Source organism: Cyprinus carpio, chromosome A23 (assembly GCF_018340385.1).
Source record: "Cyprinus carpio isolate SPL01 chromosome A23, ASM1834038v1, whole genome shotgun sequence".
Taxonomy (NCBI): domain Eukaryota; kingdom Metazoa; phylum Chordata; class Actinopteri; order Cypriniformes; family Cyprinidae; genus Cyprinus; species Cyprinus carpio.
This window is the reverse complement of record NC_056594.1, coordinates 8,309,160-8,334,917: the sequence shown is the minus strand read 5'-3', so window position 1 is coordinate 8,334,917 and position 25,758 is coordinate 8,309,160. Positions and strand designations below refer to the sequence as shown.

Sequence of the window (25,758 nt, the reverse complement as noted above, 5' to 3'; positions counted from 1 at the left end):
AAACGTGACCAAACGTGCCATTTACCCAGGATACGTCCTGGCCAGGATTTGTATATTGCCTAAAATATCCACGTTTTGGCTTTGTTTGCGCTGCGCAGACCAATTGTTGTAAAACAAAGTACCATGAGAGCTCTAGAAAGCAGACAACTTCTTGTGCTTTTGAATCACTCTCACGGTACTTTGATGTCATACACCGGTCGGTATGCTCAGTGCTGCTTCAAGTCCAACACTAATATGTACACGTTTTTGCATCATTTTGACCGTTCTCTGTAGATCCCACCTTCTCACACACCACGACTGGTCGATTACGTACAATGTCTGCGTGTTATTGGTCAACCGATCATTACCTTCATTAAGTATGAAAACAGAAAACCTGGATATTTTAGGCAATATAGAAATCCTGGCCAGGACGTGTCTTGGGAAAATGTCACGTTTGGTCACCCTATCATAAGATTTGAATCAGACTGCTCTGGTCATGTAGTATGTTTGGCTTTGCATGCAGCCCAAAGAACAACTACTGTAAATAGAAAGACATGTTTTCTTGATTTAAAAGTGCACGTATATGGCTCGAGTGTTTATAGGCATAGAGTGAAAGCCACTAAACTAAAGTTTGATTTCATGGGATTGTTGCACTTTTCTTTTCAATGGGGGTAGTGCTTCTGTCTCATTTTTATTTACAGGAACTCATGCTCTGTTTCTGTTTACACACAAGTACATATTGAGTTCTTTGGTATTTAGTTTATCTCTGGATTGAAAATACATGTCCAAATATTGTTAGACATCTGTTGGTTTAGTAAAATTTTACAGTTACTGACCTTTAAAGACAGAGTTTAATTATCTACAAATGTGCATTGTTTTTGCAAAAAAAAAAAAAAAAAAAAAAAAAAAAAAAAAAAACTATGAGTTTCAGTAAGGTTTGCAGAGATAGATATCTTAAACCACATCCTATTGCAAGAAAAAGAAGAAAAAAAAAAAACTCATTCTGTCTGCTGTATAGGCATTATTCAACAGCAGTTCCTGAATGAACAAAACCAGAGAAAATAGAAAAGCAATGTGACCAGTCACTGGAGCAGAATCCTGAATAAATGATTCCCTTATTCAAGGCCTTCAGGGTTGTGTAGGGTTCATAAGGGGCCAGTCGTCCTCTCTGAAGCCCTAATTCAATCAGAACACTGTTTAGCAAACACAGCTCCTTTTAAAACAAAACGGAGCTGCCATTGCAAATGGCAAATGAGCCATTTTTACATTATATACAAGAAGCTAAAGCAGCTAAACAGCTGACATTGTTACTGTAGCTTTTGTGAGTTGCAATTGCTATAGCTTATTGCTTAATCAGAGACCTGAAACTGTTATTTATGTATTTATTTATTTTGCAGGTAGTATTAGGGGGTGGGACATTCTCATTCTAGAGAACATTTGATTGGATGAAAATCTGTGTATTTCAGTCATGACCTGAGCATATTTTCTTTTTGCGTTTCTTTGTGTTGATTTTGAATTCAAATATGATAAAATGTGTTGCTTAGAAGAACAATAAGATAAAAAGATAGTGAACACATCTTTCTATTATCTTTGCTGAATGCAAAAACAAACATACAGAGCGCTCTGGCCAGTGTAGTCGATTCATCAATGAATGACTCTTCTGATGTGTTGAACTTTGTGAATAACGGGTGTGCCAGTGTGTTATAGTTTCAAATTGCACACGAATCACCATTATTTTTTTGGCTTCTAGAGAGACTGTTAGATGCATTTTTTTATTTGATACATATGTCAGTTAAATGATTAATTACTTGGGTATAGTAAAAGTGTTTGGTATTTTTGACAAGCTTTACGTGTAAAACTGGTTATTGATCAATAAAGATAAAAAGGGGAGGATTGGGTTGTTAAATTGTCAGAACATTGTTAAAGGGACAAATGCTGTCCGGGAACAACCAAGATTGTTTTTCATGATGCTGCTTGTTTCATGATGAAACACAATGCCGGTATCATTGCTTGGCAAAACCAAGCCTTGACATGAACATCTTGCTTGTCAAAATAATTAATAGAGGCATTGTATTCACATAATATGCTGGGGTAAAACTGGATGTTGGGAAAGTGACATCATTTTGCAGAGAAGCCAAAAGGTCATCTGTGAAGCAAACATTCGAATAGTTCAACAGAATTTAAATCAGGAGTTGAATCTAGGCATGGGCCGGTAAGAGGTTTTGACGGTATGATAACCTTAACCAAAACTATCACGGTTTCACAGTATCACGGTATTGTTGTTACAGCTCTGAAATGTGTTGTTTTTAAATGACTGGGTAAAAAAAATATATATATATTTTTTTTCCCGCTGGACACAATATATATTTTTTTTGAGCAACATACAGAACATTAGAAACAGTAGAATTAGTTAATTTTTTTTCTTTGATTTGTTTCCTAAAAAGAAAAAAATTAAAGACTGACATCTTTATTTAACCTAAATCTGTAATTATAGTTACTTAATTTTAGTTATATAAATCATATACATATCATTTATATCATTTCATATAATTTAGTTATATAATAATAATCATACACATAATTTGATTTAATAACCCAATTTGAAGCAAAAACAGAATGTTCTGACAAGCTTTGTGAAATTATACCACATAAACTTTTCAGGAGATAGTCAACTTCCCTCAGAAATACATCCATATAAACCTCCAAATCAATATTGAGGATTTTCTTTCAATAGTTTGTGCATCATGAACAGTGAGTGATCTGCCTGCTACAGTATTTTTCTCTGTGCGTCCGTCTTCAGCGTCTTTGGTCTGTGTTAATGGGCGTTAACAGACTTCATATTATCACATAAATGACACTGTGCAAGTCCAGAACAGAGAGTTGCAATAAGGCAAAAAATAGCCGGTTGCCGATCGCATAAAGGCCAAACTATATTTCAGCCATCCGCGCACCGTCGGCATTATGTTATTTTCGTCATCAAGAGGGCTCTGCGCAAGACGGAAAGGAACGCTGAATGTGAAGTGTACCTCCTTAAGTTCGGCCATCCTACACACACGTGACTGACCGTTCGCAGGAGGAGGAGGGGTCAGTGTTACTCTCTACACTGCACTCAGCCCAGATTCCTACTATTTCAGTCTTTGAGGAGACATGGAAAACAGCGCATACCGCAGGAACAGTATAACGGAAAATATTAGTGGTTTTGAAACCGTGACATTTTCAAATCGCGGTATACGTTGAAACCGGTAATCGGCCCATGCCTAGTTGAATCAGGACCCATCCCTGATAAAGACAGGCATCATGCATAGTTTTGTTCAATGTTTTCAATAATGAGGTCATGTCAAGCAACTTGTGACTCAAAAATTTGACTATAGCAAGTGAAAGATGAACGTGGGACAAGATACCATCAAGTTTAATTGGATTTAACCAAGAGGGCACCTTTGTGTTGAAAAGATACTGACATCAAACATTGGTGTCAAAAAACAGGTCATAAATGCAAATCAAACTGACATCAAAAACCTCACGTCCATTTGACATCCACACACTGCTGTTCTTTCGACCGCCAAAATAATGACACAAAAGCAACGCAATGAAAGAAAACTTTTATTCAACTAACTTGAAATCAGTAATGTAAATGTAAATTTAAAAAGAAATGCACCTTTTCTGATTGGGAACAAAGACTGCAGAACAACAGATGAATAATTACTGACGTTAGTCCAAATCACGATCTGAATTTGACTAGCTGTGCAGCGCTACTTCCTGATTGTTTATTAATTCAAAATTGGCCAAATTCGGTGACATTCTGCATTATACAATGAATTGTGGTTTTATGCCTGGATTCCACAGTTGCTTCTGTGTTGTCTGCATCGCAGAAATCACAGGGCTCTAGATATATGGACAGTGTAGCCGAGAAACGAGTTTTAACTGCAAAAATGGAGTACAACTACCAAGTGAAATAGTGGCGTGCCATGGATTAACCACACACACAAACAAGTGATTGTGTGTCATGCACTTGCCAAACTGTGTTGCATGCATGCTACAGTGGTAAATGTATTTTTTTTCCTACCACGTGGTACCGACATGCATACACAAAAACTACCAGAAATAGTCACAGCACAAAGTTGTTAAAAGTTAAAGAGTTAAAAGTTACCCTACATAACTTGTTTAACATTACATGACATGCACCCACCTGAGAGTGACAGAACATGAGCTGGACACAAGGTTACGGTTTGTTTTATGATTGTCAATGCTTTTGCAGCAGACTGTCACTACTAGCATAGCGCCATTTACAGCTGTGGTGTTAAACAGCAGAGAAAGCCTTATCATTGAATGGGAATTAGAAAGGACATAAGTGTGTGGATGTGGAATGGATATCAAGTTTCTGACATCAGTTTGATTTGGATATTTGACCTGTCTTTTGGCATCAATGTCTGATGTCAAATTCAGGTCTTTTGAACATCATTTGCCCAGTGGGACACGTTTCAAAAGGAGATGTGGCAAATCAATGCTGTCCGAGACCCCAGTTCAGAAAAAATAAAAATAAAAATTCTATTTAAACTTGATCAGGCTGACAGAGAATTAATTTTTTGGGACGTGACCCTTCAGTTTAGAACTTGTTCAAGTGTACACATAAACAGCCTGTGTGAGCAAGAGTTTATTTCGCCGTTTTTGTTTTGTGGGATTTTGTGTTTTGGTCTGATTGGAAAGTCTGGAGTGCAGGTCCCCAACAGATTAGCGTGGCGTCGTTGTAAGAAAAAATGATTTTAAGGAGGAACCACGAGTCACTTTTTCATTCTGTAGGTGTAGACATTTCTCTCTCTGTCTCTCTTTCTCTTTCTTTCACCACACTACTCTTTCCTCCTCTTGTCTTTTCTCTCTTTCACAATCCTCATTTTTTTTCACTCTTTCTGTCTGCCTCTTTCCTGTGTACTTCCTGTTTCTGTTTCTCACTTTACACTAAATTTACAAAATAATTTACTTTCACATTTTTACATTCCAATCTATCATGTCTTGGAAAATTATTTACTCACCCACCTCAGGTCTTTCTAAAACTGTATGACTTCATACTGATCACTGTTTTCTATGCAATTACAATAAACAGACTTCTTACAAGCTTCAGAAAAAGGTTGCAAAAAAGTGTCAAAAAGTGGTAGGTACAAATCTTTTGTAATACTCCCAGCCTTCTGAAGTCATATGATTCCACTGTGTGAAAAACAGGTTGAAATTTAAGTTGTTACTAAAAAAAACAAAACAAAAACAACAACTTTAAAAGTAGGATCATTTCAGGTAAATCAGTCGATTCTGTTTACAAAATCAGTCTGAATGGTTCATTTATGAAATTGACAGATTCTGTTAGAATTCAACTCACTTCAGTAGCAGTGATTCTCACATGAACACCAGTGGGAAGATTAAAATGTTGATTATCTCAAATAATGATAACTTCAGTCTGTTCCTCTGACTATTCAATTGCATGTCTCACACAATAGATTCACGAGTCGTAAGAACCACTTTTGATTTAAATATTTATGGTGCGTTTGAGTTGTTTTTGAAACTTGAAAGCTCTATTCTTCTCCATTCTATGTAAATGCATGGAAAAGAGCAACCAGCACAGTCTTCAAAATATATATTTTTATGTTCCACAGAGTAAAGAAAGTCATACAGGTTTGGAATTACATAAATGAAGACAGAATATTTATTTTAGGCCAAACAATTCTTAACGGTTTGCTACTGAAAACCAGTTTGGTTATGCCATTTTTCAAGTTTCCAAATGCCATTTCATTAAACATCACTGAAGCATCACATTGTGTGTGTAGAGAGGCTGGCTAACAGAGACCACTGCCTCCTACTTTGAGCGCTCATGATTTTGCCTTCCATCTCTGCTTTTTCTTACACATGTCCTCGCCAATGTTCGCTTTTCTTCCCCAGTCTTCTGTTGACCGTTTCCTCTTTTCATGTTTAGCTCCCCTTCCTCCTCTCTCCTTCACAGAGTCAAAAGGGAAGTAGGAGATTTTGACCATAGCAGACTCAGCAGTGCCTTTAGTTCCCTATGTAGTCACAAACCCCTCTCCAGAAGATCTAGTAGAGGTTAGTTGACAGTCCAGAGATATTTATCTACCCCACAAAACCTGCAGCCATGTAAGTATCAGTCTACCTGATCTGTAGTGAGATTAACTGTTCATTGTTTTTTAACGAGAATATTGGGGAAGTAACATTATATTTGTCCTCCTTATAATGGTATTAGCAGTAGTTTTTGCAGAAGCACTATTAAAGGCATTAATAGTAACATGAATATTAATGAAATATGATAAATATTAATAAAAGTGCTATGTTCTGTCATATTCAAGATCATATGCCAGCTGGGTGAACATCTGGGGCAGATTTAATCTTGATTTGTTGCCGGATCTTAGCAGATCTTTGTTTGACATTTTAGACATGTATAGACAAGTGATGCATGGTGATTTAGTAATGCTCGATAGTGGTTAAGTTCTCAAAATGTATTAGAACGTAGACATACTAGACTTTGATGTTTAGCAGAGTAGATTTGATTTCATGTGATTTGTATATTTTCTGTACAGTATAGATCAGAGGATTGGGTGCTATATTTGATTCGATGTGAATTTAAAATGTGTACAGCCAACAAAACATTGAAAATACGTTTTACCAAAGGTTTCCAAATATAGAAACTCCAGAAAACATTGGTTGTGAAAATCAGATGTGACCTATGTCATTGAGATACAACCTACTGAACAGACTGTACTTCATTCCCAGCATCCACATGGACCTGGAAAACATGGAAATACCAGGGAATTCAAAATAATAATAATAAGTCTAATTTCCAGTCCTAAAAAAGTCATGGAGATGAATAGAATCATTAAAAAACCATTGAAAAGTCATAAAAAAGTATTTTGTCATTATGTATTTTTTCTAATTATGCTCAGTATTGCTTCAGTCTTTGTGAGTGCAGTCTCTATAATATGATTTTTAACATTCCTCATCTAGTCATCTTTAGGGTTAGGGTTAGTTACACATAAAGGTAAATAAAAAATCATGGAAATGTGGGAACACTCCAAGCCCTTATTTTGTGTATGTCAAATTAAGCTATGGAAAGCTGTGAGATGATGAGATGAGATTCCAGAAGCAAGTACTTTGTCTGTCCACAATGAATATGTTTCATGAATATCTCCACAATGAATCATATTTAATATACAGTTATTTTACAGTATTGTTGAAAAGTTTGGGGTCCTTAATTTTTATTTTTTTTCTTTAAGAAATTACTTTTATTCAGCAAGGAGACATTGCATTGTTAAAAATTGAATAAATGTAAAAACATTTATAATATTAGAAAAAAATGACAGTTTCCACAGATATATTAAGCAGCACAATTGTTTTAAACACTCATATTAATAAGAAATGTTTCTTGAGCATCAAATCAGCATATTAGAATGATTTCTGAAGGATAATGTGACTCTTAAGACTGGAGTAATGATTTGCATCACAGGAATAAAATTTTAAAACATACTCAAATAGAAAACAATTATTTCAGATTGTAATAATATTATACAGAAGCACACAATAGTAAATGTGGAGGAGGGATATGAAACAATGGGAGGCAAGTCTAACCGTGTTGCATTATTGCATCATATTTGGTTAGGACATTATGTGAAACATTTTTGTATGTTTGAGTGTTTTGTAAGCTGATTTTTACATGATTTATGCATTTATATGATAAAATTCCTATGATGGACTGGCCATCTATCCAGAGTGTTTGCTTGCCTTGAATTTTTTAAGTTGAAAATGTTTTTATTTTAATCTCTCCCTTAATAATTAAAAAAAAGCCTAACATTTCACATTCTGCTACCAAATGCTAATTTTAGTAGATGATTAAACTTAACATACCAGCCTGACTAAATTAGCCTAATTCATAAAACACAAAGTCAAAGATTTAATTGTGAATTTTTGCTTGATATTACTAATATAAAGTCTGTTTTTCTTTTTTCCCCTCACCGTTCTCTCTCCCTATCTGTGTGTCTGTGTGTGTCTTACTGTTGTCCTGTTTGTGTGTTCCTATGCATTCCGGCCTGTGCTGTATGTGTTTGTGTGTGAAGGAGAGGTCCGCGGCCTGCGGGGGGATGACATGCATGTGTCCAGGCATTTAACATCATTGAGGACTTTAAGACTAGTAGGCTGCCCTCCGCCAAGCCATGATGGACATTCTGGTAACTGGCCCTTTTCTATCATTGCTGTTTGTTTTAGTGGTGGTTTATTTGCGTGAGTGGATTGAAGAGTGTTTTGATGTGCTTTGTTCATTTTGGTACCTGTGATGTCCTGATAAGATACTGATGAAAACAGGTCCACACGGAATTTCATTTTTAAAAAGAACCTTTCAGTGAACAGTTCTTAAAAGAACCCTTTTTCTTAGTTTGAAGAACATTTTAATAATCTAAAGAGGCTTTTTCCATTATAAAGAACCTTTTGTGAAAATGAAATGTTCAGTGGATGTTAAAAGTTCATAGATACTATAGAAACACAGAGACCAATAAAGAACCGTTACTTTTAGAGTGGAATTGGAATGTCCATAATTCACAAAGTCCCCTTGCTCTCATGTCGTTTCAACCCTGTATGAACTGTGGAACTTAAAATATATTTTGAGAAAATACAATGGAAGTCAAAGGTCACCAAAATTTGGTTACCAAAATTCTTTAAAATGTCTTATTTCATGTTCTGCGTAAGAAAGCAATGTGAAGGAGAATAAATGATGACAGAATTTTCATTTTTGGGTGAACTATCCTTTTAAATGTTTTGCATAATTTGATAAAGATACCAGAGTGAAGCACCTCCAGCTCAGTCTGCTGCACTTTACCAAGTTTAACTCCATTCCAGAGATTTTCCCTACAAAATCATTGAAGAAGTGTGAAACATGTCTGCAGACTACGTCTGGTCCTGGATAAACCCATATATCAGCAAACCTCCTGATGTTTAGCATTATTTGTATTTTCTTTTCTTAACTGACAAAGCTTTTTGTGTATAATACTTGAGAGAAGAATTCTGATTGTCGCTGGAGTTGTTTGCAGCGTGCAAACTCCTCTTTTGCTCAAGTCTCCTTTCCTCTCGGTTCCTTAACTTTGTTCTCTTCACCTCACCTCTCGCCTAATCTTTTCTCGTCTCCTCTCATTCCATCTGGTCTCCTCTGCTTTACTATCCTCTCCTTTTTCATCTTTTTTTTTTATTTTCCCCTTTCCTTTCCTATTCCACACACAGAAACACACACCAATTTATTAGAACCTCCTATAAACTTATTTTAAGTGAGCCTAAATTAAGCTAATTATAATTATTAAATCCTTAAAGACATATTTTGACATGTTTGTATTTTAATTTAAGCTCTTGACAGTCACTTCTCAAATCACACATACACTCACACACTTCCTTGGCTAGTCCCGGTCTATCAGTGCTCAACGAACAGCAGAAGAGAACAAGAGATCCAGAGATCTTCATCAAGAGACAAAGACTGCTGGAAAGCTGAGACAGCATGAGAGACAGAAAGTCAGCAGAGGGAGAGAGTGATAAGTCACATGATTCATGGCCAGTCTGCCATGGCATCTGGATAAAGTTAGAGGAAAGCAAGATTTAGATCTAAAAACAGACAAGCAGACAGACATTCATTCTGTGTGTGTGTGTGTGTGTGTGTGTGTGAGAGAGAGAGAGTGTTCTAAAGGAGTTTTCCTCTTGTCTTTAATGGCACAGAGAAGCTTACTCATATCTCCAGCAGTTTATTTAGTCGCATATCTTTCTGCAGAGCTCCTCCCAGCTCCATAGGTTAAAGATTGACTCATATATTTATATATAAAGCTGAACATCAGTGCACATTCTCTCTCTCCCTCCCTCCCCCTCTGCTGGGTTAAGTTTCTTGCCCTCAGGAGATCCCTGAGTTTCTCACGCTTGATGCCAGGTTGGGGGTGCTCTGTGCTAGTGCTCTCAAGCTTGTTGGTTTTGATACTCCTTTTAGAAAACAACCGGCTATGTCTTTTTTAAAAGGGATGGAGGTGGTATAGCCTAGTGGATCTGGGCTGCTTTCCAAAAAGCTAAGGGTTCCAGTCTTACATGGATTGATTCACGGTCGACGTGTTGGTGTGCTGTAGTGATCTTGCATGAACTTTGTGGGCTATGTTTGGAACAGAATGCTAGTGTACTGAATACTGCACAGTATACACTGTATACTGAGAAGTTCTTTTACTGGAATCATGTGGTCAAGGTTTAGCTAGTTAGCATGACCCTGTTAGCCCCTGCAGCTAGATATAGGGCCCTATGAAATCTGTTTAGTTTTTTTCCCCTAAATGCCTTTTATTTTGTTATTTTTTTCAAAATCATTTTTTTTTTTTTTTCATTACAACATACATTTTTCTGGATTCCGTTTTTTTTTTTTTTTTTTTCAGTTTGAAATTTTCTGGACTAATTTCAGTTTTATTAATCAAAAGCATGTATAATTAATTGAAATCATGAAACACAATTTAATGACAATTTAAAAACCATACCTCCATCATAATTGATTTAAGACAAATGTGGGCTTAATTACTATGTAAATACAGCCATTAATGACTTTTGAATTATGTTGCATATAATGTTAAATAAACAAAGCTATAGACTGTGAAATGAATTATTTCCTGTTTTAAAGGGTTACTCCATCCCAAAATGAAAATTTTGTCATTAATCACTTACCCCCATGCCGTTCCAAACCCGTAAAAGCTTCGTTCATCTTCGGAACACAATTTAAGATATTTTGGATGAAAACAGGGAGGCTTAAGTCTGTCCCATAGACTGCCAAATAAATAACAGTGTCAAGATCCAGGAAAGTATGAAAGACATCTTCAGAATAGTCCATCTGCCATCAGTGATTCAACCGTAACGTTATAAAGCAACGAGAATACTTTTTGTACATGAAAATTTTTGTACAACAAAAATAACGACTTTATTCAACAATTCCTCTCCTCTGTGTCTCTCCAAATCAGCGTAGCGCCATTTTGGCAAATCTGAGCAGTACGCAGGCGGCTTACACTCTTCTGTGTCAGCCGCTCTGTGCTGATGTGTTGTTTGCTTTCAAACCAAAGCGTAAATATTAGCAAAAAACATATCCTTGTGGTGCTGCTGACGAATGAAGCTTTTACAGGTTTGGAATGAGATGGGGGTAAGTAAATAATAACAACATTTTCATTTTAGGATGGAGTATCCCTTTAAGGTGAGGTCACATTTACATTTGTAAAGCGAAATTCCACAGGAGAAATGCAGCCATTTCAACAGGAATCTGTGTGATCTGGAATTTCTCATGAGGGATGCTGGATACATGAGGCGAAACAATTTCCCAGATGGATTTCACATCAGATTTAAGTTAGTTAAACTTTAAACCTGAGAATTCACCATGTTGACCAACATAAAGCTGTGAACTTGTAAACTAATTTCCTCAAAGCCTTGACTTGTACCTGTACCCCCTGACTGCTGCAACATGTTCCAAATTGCGCTGAATTCAACATTAAAAATATAGTTAAGTAGTTTTCTAATTTTCTAATATTTCTGTTAAATTTGGTAATAATTGACTATTGTTAATGTCTTAAAGTGCCCCGTTATGACATTTTTTTTAAGGTTCCTAATGTTGTTTTGGAAGTCTCCTACAACAGTTTTACAAGGTCAAAAAACACTTTATACATTTAATAATATACATTTAATTTCATTGCATTTGTTTTGGACCCCCCCTTCCGTGTTGGAAAATATGAACATCAATTATTAATCATACTTACAGGTCGAGTTTTTAGAGGAGCAATCTGGTCCAAATAAACTGGGCACTGATCCATCTTTCAAGAGCAAGCGCTTTGTGAATCGCACGTTGAACTCCCCAAGATTAGAGAAACAGTCATCAATAAAATGAAGGGAACACAACAAAAGATTGGAGTTTTACTGCTGTGGTAGCGTTGAAAAATGAACGTCAACCACAGATTTTTTGGAGCCACGTCATTTGGAATTGAAAATAAAATGAATTTATTTTCACAGCGTAGGACACAGCATCTGTTACATTGTTTGAGGGTGGGGTCCAGTTGTTTATGGCCACCAATGTAGAACATAGACGGGCATTATGCAAAAGTGTTACCCAGTGCCATGTAGCCATCACGGAAGTGGGATTCAGATTCCTGATGACTCGTTTAGGTGATTAAGAATCAATTCTTTTTTTGAGAATCAGCTTCATAACTTTGCAGACAGCTACAGTATATTACACATTGCATGAAAGGCAGTAATTGAAATGGCATAATAGGGGCACTTTAATAATGGTTAATCTCAAAATAAACAAAAGACATACTATACAAGTTAATGTAGCTAGCACAGATTTGGATGTAACTAATGTCTAATGTCCTACTAAAACAGCTGAATAAACTTTAAAAGTTTATCAATAAATGTTTTGTCTATTAATTACTCCAGCTCAGGGTGGAACGTCTAGGTTGTCATCTAATAATTACAGTAATTGCGACATGGCATGAACACATGTTAAAACTTCTGTTGTATTCTATTCAATGACATCTTTATTAGTAGTAATGTGTGTGCTAGCAGCTAACCTTTAAAGCTACTCTGTTAATCTTTTTAAATTTGGTTTCATACTGAAAAGTGAACTGACGTCACCAAAGTTTGCCCAGTCGATAGTTGGGTGAATTTGCAGTGTGTGCGTTTCTGTTCAGCTTCATGCTGTAACCACCAAACAAATGTGATATTTTAGTCATGTGACAGAAAGAAAGAGAAGCTACAAATACAGCTCTGTGTTGCTTTAAATGGCTTTAATGTGTGTTTGCAGTGATTTAAGACCAAAACATAGCCAGTTATTGGTGGGCGCTGTTCTGCTGTGGTTGCTCTTCAATAAAACCACTTCCTTTTCTCATTGTTTCTGTGTGGCAGCTCCTTCTTTTTTGAACTCTTACTTTCGTAGACCACTAATGCTTTTCTAAAGTCCTTGTTTTTGCTTTAAACTAACACATGTGGAGTGGTTTACTTCTAATGTCACCAGTTAAATTGAATTTCAGTTATTTTCACATGTTGATATCATATATTTGCCCAGACATAAGACACCCGAAAGCTTCAGGACTAGTACAGTTAATGATCGCAAGAATCACGTAGTGTCTCAGTGATCATGGGATGCCATGTGAGGAGTTCATCCACTATTGGAGGGAAAAGAGGCTGACAGCACTGTTTCTCAATTCCCATTGGAGTTTCCCAGCAGCAAGTTGAAACACTTTTAGTCTTATTCAAAAATGGTGGATCCGTGAAAGGCCCCTGTAGTCTTATCGAGCACTTTCTAACTTAATAAAATCAATTTCTTTAATCAGTCGCCAGTTAGACTTGTTGTAACTGTAACAGTTACAGTTCACATTTGCCCTGTTTTCATCAGGGGTCATGACCTTTTGATTTCCTATAAGCTGCAAGGAGAAGGGGCTGTTGCATTGATTCACAGAGGAAGCTGGTACAGACTGCAACCATGGGCACAGGATGCTTCTGCTTTTTACTACCGGCTCTTGAGGTGGCACAAAGACATTTATAATAAATTATAAGAGACTTTGATTTTAGATAAATGCTGTTATTTTGTTTCTGTTTATCAAAGAATCATGAAAAAAAAAATGTATGATGGTTTTCCAGCACAGATGTTTTCAAAATTGGTAATAATAAAAAATGTTTCTTGAGCAGCAAATCAACTCATTAGAATGATTTCTGAAGGATCATGTGACACTGAAGACTGGGGTAATGATGCTGAAAATTCAGCTGTGACATCACAGGAATAAATTACTTTTTAAATGATATATTAAAATAGAAAATAGTTATTTTAAATTGCAATAATATTTCACAATATTAAAGTATTTACTGTATTTTTGATTAAATAAAATGATGAGCCTAAGAGCCTGCTTAAAAAACAATAACATTTCTTGCCGAATTTTTTTTAAGGGTATTATAATATTATATACAGTATAAGTGAATTACAGTGTATTTTTTTTTTTTTTTTTGTAAGTTGTAAACATAAAGATTATTGGAGTATGGTTTGCAAAATACAGAAGTAGGCTTTTTACTTCATAATGTAACATTTCATTCAGTGTTACTTGGTATTATTTAAAATGATTTGTAAAGTTCACTAGCCATTTCTGAGTGAAATTTGTTTCAATGTAAATCCCAAAGTAAACATCTTGATGCTACTGTACATTAAACCGGATGTGTTAGATGAGCAAATAGCTAACTAACTGAGCTGTGTTGAGCCAAGATGTTGGTGTGCATGTTATCTGATGAAGGGGGCATGTGGGATTGTGCACGGATGTTAGCATGAGCACTGCATTAGTTGTGGTGTTGTGGACTCACTGTTTGTCAGGACATCCGGTTTGATCTGGTGAGAGGTGAGTGTCTAGAAAGAGGAAGAGGTGGCGGCTGACTCATTACATTTCAACCGCCGTGTGCCACTTACAACATCTGAAGAGTTACAACACTTCCTCTCCTCTCCTGTCCCTTTATCTCTCTGTCTTTAGGGCTCTTCACACTTGAAACTTGTCGCTGTAAACTCTGGGTAAACGCAATGCTGGGTTAACCTTTACACTATTTTGTACTGTAAATGTGGAAACCCTGGATTAATGTTTTATTTGCATATTTATGAGGTCAATCATGATGGGCACACTATATGGAAAAGTTCTAATAAATATTTAAAGAAATAATTAAGTAATTTAAAAATTAAATTAATATTGAATTAATATGTACATAAATATTTAATATTTGAATCCATAGGCAGTGTACAAGTTCAATGCAAAGCATTATTGTGCTCTTGATGTTTTTTATAGTTGAGGTCTTCATTTCCCGTGTGACTGTACAGAATGAGCCGAAATTTAAAGTGGGATCTCCTTACAAGGACATCAAACTACAACATAACTCCAGCAGATACCTACTGGAGCTCCTGGTATTAAAAATATCTACCAAACAAATAAACTATTTGTTTGTGATAATACTATGTGGCTGTTATTTCACACAAGGTTTTTGGCTTTTCAGTGATCTGATGATTTAAGAGAGAATGTACTTGTACTCTTAGCTTACAAATCTTTAAGATGACGTAGATTAGTGTGTGTGTGTGTGTGTGTTTGTGTGTGTGTGTGTGTGTGTGTGTGTGTGTGTGTGTGTGTGTGTGTGTGTGTGTGTGTGTGTGTGTGTGTGTGTGTGTGTGTGTGTGTGTGTGTGTGTTTGTGTGTGTGCATACAGTGAGTGAAGTTATGAAAACTTGTTCTCTTTGTTCAACTGGGAGCTTGAGTTTCAGAGCTTGTTAGAACAAGATCAGAGTTAGCGAATGCACTTCTCTTATGTGAAGTTTTCTAATATTTTACTTAAGACCCAGTCTGATTTGCTGACCTCTTTTTGAGAATCTGTAACCAAATCCACTTCACCAGAGCTCCAAGTTTGGCCCCCTGGACCTTTATCTGGAGCTTTAATTGCTCATTTTGCCTGACATCGCTTTTATGTGTGTTAAACTCTGCACAAATGCTGGACAGAACCTATTTTTAGGCTTATTCATACTAATGAAAGACTGATATTGCCTTGACCAATTACTTATTTTGTTTTAGTGTAGTGTAGTGTAGTGTAGTGTAGTGTAGTTTAGTTTAGTTTAGTGAATTTCCACTATTACACCTCTCCATTGGCTGAGAACATAGGTTGAGAAGGAATTCCTCTGAAGCAGTGTTAGGGCTTTTTGCATCAATTAAATAGCTATCTGACATTTGCCCTCATACATTTAACCTTTGACCTTCCTTGTATTGGACACCAAATTCCTCCCTAAGGTGCGGCAGTTCTGACTCACACCATAAGTGCCAGCATTAAGAGTACCACTTTCATTGCAAAGTGAGGTTCCTGTCTCAAATATCAGAGAGTGTGTGTTTTCACTTGTTTTGTATGTAAATTACATGTGCATGTCTCTGCCTGTTTGAGGAATCATGCCAGCATTGCATTTTAGTGCAAACTGCTGAACATCATCCAATCAAATCCTCATCAAGCAGTGTAGTGATTACTTACTTTTTTTTAAGCTACTTGGAACTATAGAATATTTCCCATTCATTTTCTTTTTAGGCATTTAAAAAGGTTTAAACCTTAAACCATCAATTATTCACAACAGTACCAATTGAGATGAAAAGGAATGCTGACAGAATACTTTCTCAAGATTATTAGATATTAGAACTCCTTGAGACTCAATTACGTCATTTGTTTTAGGCAGACTGCGACTAAAATGGCTGCAAATGTGACAAGACATAAAAATGTGCAACGAAAAGTAAAAAAAAAAATCAAAATGCTATTTTTTTATGGAATATTGCACGCAACAACAAACAGCACGAGCAGAATGTCAAACAAATATGCAAACAAATTACTCTTATGAACTGGTTCTCCAAAAGATTCACAATACAGCCTCAAACTCATTGAATCAGACTCAGTTGTTCATTCAGAGCTATAACAGAGTTTACAACTGATTTCCTGCAAATCATTTTGTAGTTATGTCTGATTCAGATTGAACCGATAGCAGAAATGTGATGTACACTTTAGGTTCATGACTGGTTTTTCATATAACAATGTGTAAACTTGTAACTATGAAGTTGTTTAGTTCTTAAATGTTTCATTTTAGGAGTCAGTGGTTTCCTAGTCCTTTTTTTTGTCTGAAGACAGTTAGGGGAGGGCGGTCACAGCTTTCTCTTTAACTGTTGTGCAATCATGTGTACATACTGTATGTGTGTGTTTTAGAGCCTGTTTTCATTTGTCTACATTATGCTTGAATTTCCTGGTGTTTTTTAAACAAGCCCCTCTCTCTCACTCTGTCCTCTTGCACTGATCTGTGTGTGATATTATGAGGGAATAATCACACAGATTAATTCTCAAATGAGCTCTTAATTGCTTTAAGCCCCCGGGCATGAACAGCAGAGCTTTATTCAGTCCTTCAGCACCAGAGCAACACCACCCAGAGAGACACGTCCCAGCATGCCTCCATTCTGGTTCTCACTCTCAGAGTTTCTGCCTCTGCCATGTGCTTTACAAGGGCCCTGATTACACTGGAGCTCCCAGTGGCCTGTATCACTTTTACACCATACCCTGTCTCTCGCTCACTCTTTTAGCCTCTCCTCTATTTCTCATCTGCAGAAACAGATCTCCTCCAGGTTGTACTTCTGTATTGTATTACTTCAAGTGTTTTTGATAAACTAAACATTTATGACAAACAGTGATTATTCAACCTAGATTTTTTTTTTTTTACATTTTATGAGGAAAATGTGAGTGTTGTTGGTCTGTGTCGTGGGTAGTTACCAGGGTGTTCTGGGTAGTTGCCTACTGGCCCAACTCAAAAGAGCCCACCTGCTTGTGTCTAAAATATTAACAAACAAAACAAACAGTGTCCATGATAAAGGGAAAAAAGTTCAAATAAAAAGGTTACATAAGGATTTGAAAAGCTTACACCATTTTCAAAATGTAATGTCTTGTGGTGTATGGATTTAAAGTAATAACATATTATCCTTGCACCTTGAATACATGTGATTGCACGTTATTTATTATAATTTCTAAAAATGTTTTTAAATATATTTTTTTTAAGATAAAATGTATTTTTACAAATATTATGAATTATTATTTCATAACTATCCCTAAATTTCTGAGACGCACCACATGACATTCTACATCCTGAATACACGTGAGTGCTTACATCTTAATCATTATTCTTTAAAAACATTTTCTAAATGTATTTTTTAAGATAAAAAGTATTTTTTGCAAGTATCATGAATTATTATTTCACAAATACCCTATCAATTATTTTCTGTTTAATCGCACCACATGACATTTTACAACCTGAATACAAGTGGGTTTACACATCATAATGATTATTTTCAAATGTTTTTGATTATATTTTTCAAGGTAAAATATTATTATTATTTTTTTTATCAAAGTCAGGAATATGACATTCACAAATCATAATCATTAGGTTTTTGGCAAGTTGCACCACATGACATTTTACAACATGAATTTACCTTGTTTAAGCTTGTCCACTTTCGACCACTTTCAGAGGTACCGAAAATGCATTCGACTGGATTCGTAGTGTAGACGCTCATGGAATGCATGACAGTCCTCTTTGCCTACAGACCTAATTCTTGTGATCCGATTGACCAAAACAAATCTTAATACCAGGTTTAAACAGGGCCTCGGTCATAAAAGTCTGCAGGGAATTTTTTTTTTTTTTTTTTTTACATATTTCTCCATTTTGGTTGAAGCACATGACTAGAAGCATTTGTGCACGTGTGTGAAAAGCCACTGAAAAGAACTGGCATCCAATAACGGATTAAGGATAAATTAAGGATTTATTTTGCAACATTTGTTGTGATGGCTGCATGTCTCAAGAAAAACCTGGAAGATATCAGCATAAGTTCTTGTCTCACATCTACTCGCTTTCTCTCTTGCTTTCTGGATTGCACCTTCTCACTGTTGATCAAATGGAATGGTATTTGGGGTTGCCAAGACTTGACCAAATCCCTCCTAACAGGATTGGAGGGAGGGTTAATAAGATTAGAAATGACTGAGCAGCCACTATGCCTCAACACCGGACCAACACACTCATTTGTGTCTTCATATTTGGCTGAATCATATATTAGACCCATAAATATGTAAAGCGTGTTATGGCTTACATGCCATTCATTCTGCAGTGCTTAACACAGTTTTGTACATTCATGTTATTTCTGTGCGTAGTCAATCGAGGAAACTTGTGAGCCTTTGATTGCAGTGAGGAAAAATAAAAGAGGAAGAAGAAAAAGACGCAGACTAAACAAAACACAAATGTTTACAAGACCTCAATTGAGACTGTCATTGTGCAACTCTTAAAAATGCAAACAGGAGAGGCGTTTAATACCGACAGAATCTCCAGAGGGAAATACAACACCACGCGCTGTGAGAATGAAGGGATGGGGGAGGATTTATCCCTTGTTTGCTTCGACAGTATTTGTGAAGTGTGGAGTGTGTTGTCAAAATTTTTTTGGCCACCACTGACCCCGGCACAGAAAATAGCTCTACAGCAAAGAAAAAGAGAGCTGGAGAGGGGAGGATGAATGGGGGTCTGCCAAAAGCTAAAAATACCTCAGGCGGCTGTAGCCATCTTTACAGCGGAGAGAATTTCACGCACGAGAGGGAATGAGGAGAGAAGTTGTGAAAACTTTTGGAAACTCATATGAAAGTCAGGAAAGGAAAACAGCGAAGGGAGTAGGTGTTGAGGGGATGTCTCCTCCTGCCTCTTTTACAGCCCATTGAAGGCTGAGAGAAAAGAAAACAGAAGATATAGTTAACTGTAGCTGCCTGGTAACTTGTTTTCTTTGGTGGACTGATAAAAACAACATAGACACCTTTGAAAAATACCTTAAAGGTGCATTACATATATATATATATATATATATATACATATATATATATATATATATATATATATATATATATATGCATATATATATATTATTATATGATATATATTATCCTGTATATATATATTTTATATATATACATGTTGTTGATCTTATTGTGAACGATTTTAATGTTTCATTCAAATAAATTTGACCTCGTAATTTTTTCCGCCAATAAAATTTTTGCTCTGGTGACGTATGTTCAAACCCTGCCCCTTTCTGCCTCCATCCAATCAACATTCATTGGATTGAACTCCCTTCCCTATTTTTTTTTTCTTTTTCTTAGTTTGATAATCCATTACAGTTTGATGTACGTCACTATATAGCAAAGAAAAAAAAAATGTCGCTACTTCCTTTTCATTATGATTCTAATAACAACCATTTATTAGCTGTTTGCCAGAATAGACTTATTCAGAATAATATTCAGTTCTTCATAATATTCAGTCACTTATTCGTAACATTTCTTTTTAATGCTTTATACTGACACCTACTGGTGTGGATGAAGCATTACACACTTTAAAAAAAAGGGTTCTTTATTTGCATCTCTGGTTCCATGAAGAAACTTTGACATCAATGGAACCTTTCCATTTTACAAAACATTCTTTAAAGTGGGAATATGTTCTTTAGATTATTAAAACGTTCTTCACACTAAGAAAAAAAAAAAATATTTTATGAAGTGTTTTCTGAAAGGTTCTTGAAGGAACCCAAAATGGTTCTTGCAGCCATCACAAGAGAACGACCGGCCTCAAAACCCCATAAAAGTCTCTGTTCTCCCAGTTTTTTCCATAAAGGCAGACTCACAAGGAGAGGGACACAGTCCGCCACATTGTACTGCCATTTTGGGTGTAAAGCACTACTTCTCTGTCACCCTCACGCATGCTTCCTCTTGCCGTTTTAACTTGCATTTCCTCGTTACAGCGAGCAACTTTTCCTCACTTGCAGACAGGCGCTCATTTCAATCTATAGACACTCAAGGGTTTGTTGTTGGATTTGCCAGAGGCTGTGAAAGTTTCTGAGACTGTGGAGCAGTTGTCTGTCTGTGTGTATGGAAGATTGGATTTTAAAACACATGGATCTGAATATGAAGTGTACTCTGAAGTTGTCATTAAACAACACAAAAGCCTTTTGTTTTAATGCTGTGTGATTTTTATTTCCCTTCCTCAACACACACATACTGTACACACATGTATGTTTGTGTGTCTGTTGTGATGGCATTAGAAATGTTTGGTATGCAGTGGGACAGGGCCTCTCTATTTAGGACAGCTGGCCCAAATGTAATTGGAAAAGAATTATGGTCTAGGCCTTTTAGCGAATTAAAAATAACCTCTGAATTGAGAAGGTCATTTGGGGGAGGAGAGGAGAGTTTAAACACAGCACCCCACTCTCTGTTCCACTTTAAAGGAATGTTCCAGGTTCAATACTGGATCATGCTGTCGATTACCAAAGAAAATCATTGACTCGTCACTCAGTTTGTAAAAACACAGAGAAGTCACATTTATCGGAATGCCCATTTGTGCCATTTCCGGTTAAACTGTCTTTTTGTCAAGTTGTGATGATAAGTGTCAGTGTGTGTGTGTGTGTGTGATTTTACATATTTAGCTTGAATTTTGTGATTTTTTATTTTGTGTGAGAAATATGAGTACATATGATCGAACATGTCAGAAAAAAAAAAAAGACATTGCACATATAAAATATGGGTAGTTGTGTTAAATGTATCGTTTTCAAGTTTTTACTTTTATATATTTTAGATATTGATATTAAGAAACACCTAAATATCACATCAGCTTCTACAAAATTAACAACAGTCCTAGCTTTTTGTGAATAAATTTGAATTTCCCCCCCAAAAAAAATGATCTTAGGACATAAATGACTAATGGTCTCATGGGCATTTTTTACAAAAACCACATCTTCCAATTGAAAGATTTAAAGCGTTGAACCACAAGTGATTTGACTGGGTAAACTCGATGGAAATTATTATATGAAACCTTCTTCACTTTATTTGTAATTCAATACTTGTGAGGCATCATCCAAATTTTACTCCAATCAAACCGTAAAATGTAATTTATGTCACTGAATGCTGTTAAACTCAATACATCAGTTGAGATATGGTGGGAATTTTCATGACTTTCAGAAAAAAGACAATTCTTCTCTGATGTGCAGTGTGTAAGTGGACAGATTAATCTAATGGGAGTGAAAAGTGTGTTTCTTTTCTAAAAGTTCACGAACCAAAATTGCCCATAATGTAATTGAAGAAGAATTCTTATACAGTGGTGCGTTTATACATTTGTTTATTTGAGTTCCTCTCAGGTTATTCCGATTAGTTTCTGTCTGCACTTCTGGTGACAAAAATCAAGCTACTCCCAAGCTACTCCCATATCGCATGATGGTCTAACACTCTTCTGTTCTCTGCGTCTCTTTTACATGCTCCAATTCGTTATTGCCACTCACCAGCTCCGTGCCCAGACATCTGAAATGTGATTGGTTCGATCAGGGCACATGCTCACTGATATTCTCCAGTCTTCATTCCGATTGGCTGCTTTAAGTGACAGGTTGAGTCTTTGCCCCCTTTAAAGATGGATTGTTAGTGGAAGCTAATATGTCTCTGTTTGTCAGAGGATTATGACCGTGTGGGGTTGTTTAGAAGTACTGATTAGGACCTCATGACCATGTGCATGTTAATTTCCAAACTCAAGTCACCAGATGTAAATGATTTCCTGTGTGTCTGTGTGTGTGTGTTCATGAGGGGTTGAGTATTTACTCTAATGTGTATCAGTACACAGGCCCAGTCCCGGCAGACCGCGAGTCTCCGATGACGCGGAGCGAGACGTCCCCCAGCCGCGCCCAGCATCCCTCGTCCACACAGAAACCCAACACCTGCTGCTTCTGCTGGTGCTGCTGCTGTAGCTGCTCATGGTATGACCCACTCACCTGTCTCTGTCTCCACATGGTACATTCCACTCATCTCCACTGCTAGAGTTACATTCCACCAGTCCTTCACTGTGATTATATTCACCTCCATGTAGAGTGCTCCAGTGATGATGTAGTTTGTAGACCAACCAGAAAGTTAGCATCACTTTAATTCTCTCTGCAAAAACTCCATAGGTTTTTTCTGTTCGCTTTTGGATTATTGCAGAAAACAAGCTTTGTGATCAGCTAAAATTTGTGTTTTGTTCATCATGATAATCTTCCCAAATGAATTTTGGAGCCTGAATACAATTATCAGAAGTAAAAAGCTATACATAGGCTATAAACAAACTACACCATGGTCATGTGACTTCAACGTCACCATCACTAAGCTTCTGTCAACTCTTCTGTTTTTATTTAAAAAGCATTTTCCCTGAAATTTTGAGTTAGAATAGTTTGAAAGAGTGTGATGCTTCAGGTCGAACACTAATATGTACACGTATTTGCATCACTTTGACCGTTCTCTGTAGATCCCACCTTCTCACGCACCACGATTGGTCAATTATGTACAATGTCTGCATGTTATTGGTCAAACGATCATTACCTTCAAGTATGAAAACAGGAAACCAAAGCCAAAACCTGGATATTTTAGGCAATACAGAAATCCTGGCCAGGACATGTCCTGGGAAAATGGCACGTTTGGTCACCCTACCACAAACCCATTTAAAAAAACCCATTGACTTCAGGATGGAACTGGAAATGCTAAAACATATTTCCAGGTTTTGCCTACACAAATATGTCATCCTTGCAGCCTTCTTTCGGTATTTTATATAGGTTGCCTCAGCATTGGTGCTTTCCAGATTTGTACGGATTTTATTGATTCAAATTCAATTTTATTTAATTTTAATTTTCAATGTATTTATTTTTGAAAAGGGTATTGTAATGATGAATTAAATGTGCAATTCACAGTTACTTATTTCACATGCAAAGCTATTTAAATAAAGGTCTTAAAGGCACAGAAACCAATAAAAACAGTATGTTCATTTTTAAACGGCTCCTATTATGCTTTTTCACTTTTTCCACTGTAGTTAGTCTGCAATGTTGCTGTTTGAGCATAAAAAAACATCTGCAAAGTTACAAAGCTCAAAGTCTACTTCAAAAGGAGATATTTTATTTAACAGAAATCACTTTTTAAAAACTACAACGAACGACTCATTTGGACTACAATGCATAATTCCCGGGATTTGTGATATCACAGATTCAGACGAATAGGACGAGACCTGGTTGAGCTGCACTAGAGAAGGCAACGAGTGGAGCCAATCACAACACATACTTACCCAGCTAACCAATCACAGCACATTTCGTATTTCCGAAGGCGGGCCTTCATTTGATGCAGGAACTATTCAAGCCATTTATGTCAGATTGTGGAGAGAGGTGTTGTAATAATGTAAAATATGTGTTTTTCGAACAACCAAGTATGAGAGCCTGTTCTAGTACACCCTCAAAAGAAAATCATGACTTTACAAAAGAACATAATATGACCCCTTTAAAGAAAATGGTAATGAAAAACTGAATCAAGTGTAATATATATATATATATATATATATATATATATATATATATACACACACACACATATATATGTGTTTGACATATGTGTGTGTTTGATTTCTATTTAAAGTCAACAATAACTAAAAATAGACCCTGATTACTTTCTTAAAATATGTTCCTTGTTTTATTGTGCACGATTTGCCATTGCACGTTATCCTAAAGAATTAAAATGTTTGTTTTCATCATTTTTTCATCAAACTGTAATACCTTTTCCTTACAGCTGGTTGGGGAAAGATATTATTAACCAATTATATCATAGCCTACTTTTTACAATACAATTAAATCCCTGAGGATAAAATCAATCCTGTGTTATTTCCAGCTGAATATTCAGTTTCACTCACAAATATGTCACATTAAGTTGAATATGTTATGAAGCTCTCCCTCCTACTGTTATATCAAGATCCCTCAACACAACACAATTTTTGCATGTTTGTGAATGAAATGTGATATGTTTTTCAGTGTGAAATATGGTATGTGTGTATGAGTACAGGTTAGTACATGCTTCTGTGATCATACAGACACGTTAATTGCTGTGTAAGTGTGTGTGCTTCTCTGGATGAGAGAAATTCAAGTGTACTATGAGTCAGGAGAGTAAATGTGGTTAAGTCTGCTCTCGTTTCACCAGAAGCCCTGGAGGAAATGGAAACCATATTCACACCCACACATCTTTCACACACTTATCCACTCACACTCATTCTTCAAACACACCTGCTGCACATAGCTATTTACAGTGACCACTGAGATCCAAACTCTGATGACCTCTTAATGACAGAACTTCATTAATGTAGCTCATCCTGTAGATATTTCAGAAACCAGTTCTTTTTAGTGATTCAAAGCTTTTTAATCAGTGTGGTCCAAACGATTCCTTAATGAATGACGTATATGAACCAGTTCTTTTTAGTGATTCAAAATCGTTTCGTGTAACTAGTGTAGTCCAACAATTTCTTGAATTTGTGACTCTTATGAGTTGGTTCTTCTTTGTGATTCAGAACTATACAGCATGACTAGTATAGTTCAACCAATTACCAGCTGAATGACTTATAATCCAATTGTTTTTAGTGATTCAAAACCAAGTGTGATCCAACAGATTCGTGAACAACTTATGAACAGGTTGTTTTTTTTTTGGTTATTAGGAGTGTTGTGGTGCTAGTGTTGTTGATACAGTTAGTTAATGAAAGACTTTTATAAAGTGGTTATTTCTAGTGAATGAAAACAAAACAGCATGACCAGTATTATCCAACTGATTCCCAAACATTTTTTTTTTTTTAGTTTTTAAGTCAAGTTCAGTCACCTTTATTTTAAAAGCTCTTTATACAATACAGATTGTGTCGAAGTAGCTTTACAGTGTTAAACAGGAAAACTGTGTGCTGATAATGCAAGAGGACAATAGAAAACAGTCAGTTTATCAGTTAAAGTCAATTCATTGTTGATTCAGTGATGTCATCGTCCAGCTCAGTTCAATTATCTTCCAATAGTGACTGTGCAGTCAAGTCAACAATGTTGCCAGAAATTGTTCCCCAACTAAGCAAGCCAAAAGCAACAGTGGCAAGGAACCAAAACTCCATCAGTGACAGAAATGGAGAAAAATAAACTTTGAGAGAAACCAGGCTCAGTCGGGGGGCCAATTCTCCTCTGGCCAGTCGAAACCTGCATGGTGTGGTTTAATTCCAGGCTGCAACACACGTCAGATTGAGCAGAGGACTTGTCTGGTTCTCATGGTCTTGTGCCAATGGCCAACAAGGTCTTCACATGGGATCTGTCTCTGGGACTCATCTAGTTGACATGGTCTACACTGACTTTCAGAGCTGTAGAG

The 25,758-nt window shown here is 36.3% G+C and overlaps 1 long non-coding RNA gene across 1 annotated transcript in view; it reads left to right on the top strand.

The window, feature by feature from the left end:
• Positions 1–25,758, top strand: part of LOC109096823 — a 30,881-nt gene that overhangs the window by 2,455 nt on the left and 2,668 nt on the right. Inside the window, exons 2-3 of the long non-coding RNA XR_006153300.1 lie at positions 8,082–8,192; positions 22,204–22,343. This is a non-coding gene — a long non-coding RNA (uncharacterized LOC109096823). The remainder of the gene's footprint in view (positions 1–8,081; positions 8,193–22,203; positions 22,344–25,758) is intronic.